The sequence below is a fragment of the Triticum aestivum genome, chromosome 5B, assembly GCF_018294505.1.
Source record: "Triticum aestivum cultivar Chinese Spring chromosome 5B, IWGSC CS RefSeq v2.1, whole genome shotgun sequence".
Taxonomy (NCBI): domain Eukaryota; kingdom Viridiplantae; phylum Streptophyta; class Magnoliopsida; order Poales; family Poaceae; genus Triticum; species Triticum aestivum.
The window spans coordinates 463,799,185-463,807,399 of record NC_057807.1 but is presented as its reverse complement, the minus strand read 5'-3'; positions in this window follow the sequence as shown (position 1 = coordinate 463,807,399).

The following is an 8,215-nucleotide window of genomic DNA, read 5'->3' as shown; positions in this document are numbered from 1 at the left end:
CGTAGTCAACCCCTTGAACTTGTCGAAAACCTTTCGTGACAAGTCGAGCTTTGTAGACAGTAACATTACCGTCAGCGTTAGTCTTCTTCTTGAAGATCCATTTATTTTCAATTGCTTGCCGATCATTGGGCAAGTCAACCAAAGTCCACACTTTGTTCTCATACATGGATCCCATCTCAGATTTCATGGTCTCAAGCCATTTTTTGGAATCTGGGCTCACCATCGCTTCTTCATAGTTCCTAGGTTCATCATGGTCTAGTAACATGACTTCCAGAACAGGATTACTGTACCACTCTGGTGCAGATTTTATTCTGGTTGATCTACGAGGTTCAGTAACAACTTGATCTGAAGTTCCATGATCATCATCATTAACTTCCTCACTAATTGGTTTAGGTGTCACAAGAACAGATTTCTGTGATGAGCTACTTTCCAATAAGGGATCAGGTACATTTACCTCATCAAGTTCTACTTTCCTCCCACTCACTTCTTTCAAGAGAAACTCCTTCTCCAGAAAGTTTTCGAACTTAGCTACAAATGTTTTGCCTTCGGATCTGTGATAGAAGGTGTACCCAACGGTCTCCTTTGGGTATCCTATGAAGACACATTTCTCCAATTTGGGTTCTAGCTTATCAGGTTGAAGCTTTTTCACATAAGCATCGCAGCCCCAAACTTTCAGAAACGACAACTTTGGTTTCTTGCTAAACCACGGTTCATAAGGCGTCGTCTCAACAGATTTTGATGGTGCCCTATTTAACGTGAATGCGTCCATCTCTAAGGCATAACACCCAAAATGATAGCGGTAAATCTGTAAGAGACATCATAGATCGCACCATATGTAGTAAAGTACGATTACGACGTTCGGACACACCATTACGCTATGGTGTTCCGGGTGGCGTTAGTTGCGAAACTATTCCGCATTGTTTCAAATGTAGACCAAACTCGTAACTCAAATATTCTCCTCCACGATCTGATCGTAGAAACTTTTTTTTCTTGTTACGATGATTTTCAACTTCACTCTGAAATTCCTTGAACTTTTCAAATGTTTCAGACTTATGCTTCATTAAGTAGATATAACCATATCTGCTCAAATCATCTGTGAAGGTGAGAAAATAATGATATCCGCCACGAGCCTCAACATTCATCGGACCACATACATCTGTATGTATGATCCCCAATAAATCAGTTGCTCTCTCCATAGTACCGGAGAACGGTGTTTTAGTCATCTTGCCCATGAGGCACGGTTCGCAAGTACCAAGTGATTCATAATCAAGTGGTTCCAAAAGTCCATCAGTATGGAGTTTCTTCATGCGTTTTACACCGATATGACCTAAACGGCAGTGCCACAAATAAGTTGCACTATCATTATCAACTCTGCATCTTTTGGCTTCAACATTATGAATATGTGTATCACTACTATCGAGATTCAATAAAAATAGACCACTCTTCAAGGGTGCATGACCATAAAAGATATTACTCATATAAATAGAACAACCATCATTCTCTGATTTAAATGAATAACCATCTCGCATCAAACAAGATCCAGATATAATGTTCATGCTCAACATTGGCACCAAATAACAATTATTTAGGTCTAAAACTAATCCCGAAGGTAGATGTAGAGGTAGCGTGCCGACCGCGATCACATCGACTTTGGAACCATTTCCCACGCGCATCGTCACCTCGTCCTTAGCTAATCTTCTCTTAATCCGTAGTCCCTGTTTCGAGTTGCAAATATTAGCAATAGAACCAGTATCAAATACCCAGGTGCTACTGTGAGCATTAGTAAGGTACACATCAATAACATGTACATCACATATACCTTTGTTCACCTTGCCATCCTTCTTATCCGCCAAATACTTGGGGTAGTTCCGCTTCCAGTGACCAGTCTGCTTGCAGTAGAAGCACTCAGTTTCGGGCTTAGGTCCAGACTTGGGTTTCTTCTCCTGAGCAACAACTTTTTTGCTGTTCTTCTTGAAGTTTCCCTTCTTCTTCCCTTTGCCCTTTTTCTTGAAACTAGTGGTCTTGTTAACCATCAACACTTGATGCTCCTTCTTGATTTCTACCTCCGCAGTTTTTAGCATCGCAAAGAGATCGAGAATAGTCTTTTCCATCCCTTGCATATTATAGTTCATCACAAAGCTCTTGTAGCTTGGCGGCAGTGATTGGAGAATTCTGTCAATGACGCTATCATCCGGAAGATTAACTCCCAGTTGAATCAAGTGATTATTATACCCAGACATTTTGAGTATATGCTCACTGACAGAACTGTTCTCCTCCATCTTGCAGCTATAGAACTTATTAGAAACTTCATATCTCTCAATCCGGGCATTTTCTTGAAATATTAACTTCAACTCCTGGAACATCTCATATGCTCCATGACGTTCAAAACGTCGTTGAAGACCCGGTTCTAAGCCGTAAAGCATGGCACACTGAACTATAGAGTAGTCATCAGCTTTGCTCTGCCAAACGTTCACGACATCTGGCGTTGCTCCAGCAGCAGGCCTGGCACCCAGTGGTGCTTCTAGGATGTAATTCTTCTGTGCAGCAATGAGGATAATCCTCAAGTTATGGACCCAGTCCGTGTAATTGCTACCATCATCTTTTAACTTTGCTTTCTCAAGGAACGCATTAAAATTTAACGGAACAACAACACGGGCCATCTATCTACAATCAACATAAACAAGCAAGATACTATCAGGTACTAAGTTCATGATAAATTTAAGTTCAATTAATCATATTACTTAAGAACTCCCACTTAGATAGACATTCCTCTAATCCTCTAAGTGATTATGTGATCCATATCAACTACACCATGTTCGATCATCACATGAGATGGAGTAGTTTCAACGGTGAACATCAATATGTTGATCATATCTACTATATGATTCACGCTCGACCTTTCGGTCTCCGTGTTCCGAGGCCATATCTGTTATATGCTAGGCTCGTCAAGTTTAACCTGAGTATTCCGCGTGTGCAACTGTTTTGCACCCGTTGTATTTGAACGTAGAGCCTATCACACCCGATCATCACGTGGTGTCTCAGCACGAAGAACTTTCGCAACGGTGCATACTCAGGGAGTACACTTCTTGATAATTTTAGTGAGAGATCATCTTAAAATGCTACCGTCAATCAAAGCAAGATAAGATGCATAAAGGATAAACATCACATGCAATCAATATAAGTGATATGATATGTCCATCATCACCTTTTGCTTGTGATCTCCATCTCCGAAGCACCTCCATGATCACCATCGCCACCGGCGCGACACCTTGATCTCCATCGTAGCGTCATTGTCGTTTACGCCGTCTATTGCTTCTACGACTATCGCTACTCCTTAGTGATAAAGTAAAGCAATTACAGGGTGTTTGCATTTCATACAATAAAGCGACAACCATATGGCTCCTGCCAGTTGCTGATAACTTCGGTTACAAAACATGATCATCTCATACAATAAAATATAGCATCACGTCTTGACCATATCACATCACAACATGCCCTGCAAAAACAAGTTAGACGTCCTCTACTTTGTTGTTGCAAGTTTTACGTGGCTGCTACAGGCTTAGCAAGAACCGTTCTTACCTACGCATCAAAACCACAACGATAGTTTGTCAAGTTGGTGATGTTTTAACCTTCGCAAGGACCGGGCGTAGCCACACTCGGTTCAACTAAAGTTGGAGAAACTGACACCCGCCAGCCACCTGTGTGCAAAGCACGTCGGTAGAACCAGTCTCACGTAAGCGTACGCGTAATGTCGGTCCGGGCCGCTTCATCTAACAATACCGCCGAACCAAAGTATGACATGCTGGTAAGAAGTATGACTTATATCGCCCACAACTCACTTGTGTTCTACTCGTGCATATGACATCTACGCATAAAACCTGGCTCAGATGCCACTGTGGGGGAACGTAGTAATTTCAAAAAAATTCCTACGCACACGCAAGATCATGGTGATGCATAGCAACGAGAGGGGAGAGTATTGTCCACATACCCTCGTAGACCGAAAGCGGAAGCGTTATGACAATGCGGTTGATGTAGTCGTACGTCTTCACGATCCGACCGATCCAAGTACCGAACGTATGGCACCTCCGAGTTCAGCACATGTTCAGCTCGGTGACGATCCCCAGACTCCGATCCAGCAGGGTGTCGGGGATGAGTTCCGTCAGCACGACGGCGTGGTGACGATGATGATGTTTTACCGATGCAGGGCTTCACCTAAGAACCCCGCAACGATATGACCAAGGTGGAATATGGTGGAGGGGGCACCACACACGGCTAAGGAATGATCACGAAGATCAACTTGTGTGTTCTGGGGTTCCCCCCTGCCCCCATATATAAAGGAGCAAGGGGGGAGGCCGGCCGGCCCTTGGGGCACGCCAAGGAGGGGGAAGTCCTCCTCCTAGTAGGAGTAGGACTCCCCTTTCCTAGTCCAACTAGGAAGGGGGAAGGGGGAAGGAAAGAGGGGGAGAGGGAGAGGGAAAGAGGGGCCGCGCCCCCCTCCCTAGTCCAATTCGGACTCCCCATGGGAGGGGGCGCGCCACCTCCTGGGCTGCTGCCCTCTCTCTCCCCTCAGGCCCACTAAGTCCCAATACTTCCCGGGGGGTTCCGGTAACCCTTCCGGCACTCCGGTTTTCTCCGAAATCACCTGGAACACTTCCGGTGTCCGAATATAGTCGTCCAATATATCAATCTTTATGTCTCAGCCATTTAGAGACTCCTCGTCATGTCTGTGATCACATCTGAGACTCCTAACAACTTTCGGTACATCAAAACATATAAACTCATAATGAAACTGTCATCGTAACTTTAAGTGTGCGGACCCTACGGGTTCGAGAACTATGTAGACATGACCTAGAACTGTTTCCGGTCAATAACCAATAGCGGAACCTAGATGCTCATATTGGCTCCCACATATTCTATGAAAATCTTTATCGGTCTAACCGCATAACAACATATGTTGTTCCCTTTGTCATCAGTATGTTACTTGCCCGAGATTCGATCGTCAGTATCTCAATACCTAGTTCAATCTCGTTACCGGCAAGTCTCTTTACTCGTTCCGTAATACATCATCTCACAACTAACTCATTAGTTGCAATGCTTGCAAGGCTTAAGTGATGTGCATTACCGAGAGGGCCCAGAGATACCTCTCCGACAATCGGAGTGACAAATCCTAATCTCGAAATACGCCAACCCAACAAGTACCTTCGGAGACACCTATAGAGCACCTTTATAATCACCCAGTTACGTTGTGACGTTTGGTAGCACACAAAGTGTTCCTTCGGTAAACGGGAGTTGCATAAACTCATAGTCATAGGAACATGTATAAGTCATGAAGAAAGCAATAGCAGAAAACTAAATGATCAAGTGCTAAGCTAACGGAATGGGTCAAGTCAATCACATCATTCTCCTAATGATGTGATCTCGTTAATCAAATGACAACTCTTTGTCCATGGCTAGGAAGCATAACCATCTTTGATTAATGAGCTAGTCAAGTAGAGGCATACTAGTGACACTCAGTTTGTCTATGTATTCACACATGTATTATGTTTCCGGTTAATAAAATTCTAGCATGAATAATAAACATTTATCATGAAATAAGGAAATAAATAATAACTTTATTATTGCCTCTAGGGCATATTTCCTTCAAACACTTGATGTATGTCTTGTCGTGCTTATCTGTGGTGACAATGGGATATCATGTGCCACTTGATGTATGTTTTGGTGACCAACTTGCGGATTCTGCCCATGAACCTATGCATAAGGGTTGGCACACGTTCTTGACTCTCCGGTAGAAACTTTGGGGCACTCTTTGAAGTACTTTGTGTTGGTTGAATAGATGAATCTGAGATTGTGTGATGCATATCATATAATCATGCCCACGGATACTTGAGGTGACAATGGACTATCTAGGTGATATTAGGGTTTTGGTTGATTTGTGTCTTAAGGTGTTATTCTAGTATGAACTCTTGAATAGATTGATCCGAAAGAATAACTTTGAGGTGGTTTTGTACCCTACCATAATCTCTTCATTTGTTCTCCACTAGTAGTGGCTTTGGAGTGACTCTTTGTTGCATGTTGAGGGATTGTTATATGATCTATCTATGTTATTATTGTTGAGAGAACTTGCACTAGTGAAAGTATGAACCCTATGCCTTGTTTCCTAGCATTGCAATACCGTTTACGCTCAATTCTATCATTAGTTACCTTGCTGTTTTTATAATTTCAGATTACAAATACCTTTATCTACCATCCATATTGCACTTGTATCACCATCTCTTCACCGAACTAGTGCACCTATACAATTTATCATTGTATTGGGTGTGTTGGGGACACAAGAGACTCTTTGTTATTTGGTTGCAGGGTTGTTTGAGAGAGACCATCTTCATCCTACGCCTCCTGCGGATTGATAAACCTTAGGTCATCCACTTGAGGGAAATTTGCTACTGTCCTACAAACCTGTGCACTTGCAGGCCCAACAATGTCTACAAGAAGAAGGTTGTGTAGTAGACATCAACATGCCTTCCTATTTTTGATACACACTACATCTATGTGTTAACCTTGTTCTTACATGAAACTACCTCTCTTCTGTATCTTGCATCAATCACTTACGATGAGTCACCTTTATTCATTGCATATTGCATATTATTTATAGCATGTTGCCATGTATTGCTTCTAATTTGGTAATACATTTGTTAGGGCACCCTTTTAATTTGGCGGAGTGATATTGGTTTCATCTTTCATATGATTTCTAGCTTGCATTGATTCTAACAAGTTCAAGAACCTTGTGCTTAGTTTACACTTTATACATTATACATGTCAATATGTCACACCGTCCTGTTTTTTATACATACTAGATGACCCGGTTGCACCAATGGCGCAAGAAGCGAGTTGGAGGCAATGTTAGTAGTGATCAAGTAGTAGATATAGATGAAAATAGAATGCAATGCGGGTTGTATTACAAATAGTGGATATTCATTGGCGATCATATATAGACCAATATAAATGGACTTCTTATCTATATTGGCCACAGAAGCGGAAAGTTTGTCACAAGACTATAAGAAAATGCTTTGCATTAAACAACATAGATATATCACATGTATCTAACATAGCATGGAATGGGCAACTCGACAAATGGTTTAATTTACATATGCCATCGCCATCTTTTGAAGGTACATAGGCTGTGAAAGTAGACTCACTTTAAAAGGGATAAACCCCTGTGTTTCGAATCAGCTGCATAGAGTAATCAGTCAATTGGTCAAGATGAGCAAGTTCATTCTGAACATCAACAACACCTTTGCTGAGGTCATTGCTTGTTTTTAGAACTGGTTGAGCATACACCATCTTTACCTATGCAATGAATACCAGCAAAAGTGTTTTTATCTTGATACATATAGTCTGCAAAGCCTTTGCTAATCTCCCTGGTCTTTGAATTATGTTCTTTGATCTCATTTTCTTTCTCTCTTTAACAAACCAATTAGATGCAGTTCTGTTTCCTTTGTTTGTTTCAGTTCATTGTAACTATAGTCCTTGAGCAGCTTGCCACACATAGTCTCCATGTATTTGATAACTCGAGCCGCCACAACATCCGTCGCATCTTCTATGGAATCATATGAATACCCGGATAGTGCCATTGTTTCAGCATCATGTCATTGATGCCGTGTGCTGGGATGGAACTTGATTGTACCTTCAAACCTCTGTCCAACTCTGTAGCGAAAAAACTGTGGTGGTGGGGGCTGCAGCTTAATGAACATGACCTCAAGCATGAACTTGTCTGTAATGTCAACCGTCCCCATGACAGGTTCTATTCACACAATAAAACTAAATCAAACCAGATAATGGAACCCGTATATGTGCGAGCAATAATGATCTAAAGGTAGATACTTACATTGCATTTTTATAAATAATAAAGCATATGTAGTAGATCTAAAGAACATGCAAGTACATGCTCAGATAGCATCTTCATATATTTCAAGTTCATGCTAGCTTCATGGCTTTATATGAGATAACCTGGCAATGGAGGCACAAATTGTAGAGAGATAAAGCCGACAACTAATTAGTATAATCATCTTCAAAGAAAGGCAAGGAAAAAGTGTGTAGCAGCAAACCTTTGATTATTTCTTCAGTAAGAAACAAAATTCAGAAATCACAGTCCAAACAGAGAATAAAAGTCCCCCTATAAAATACACGCAAAGAGGTAAAAACAGGCAGATCGAAACAC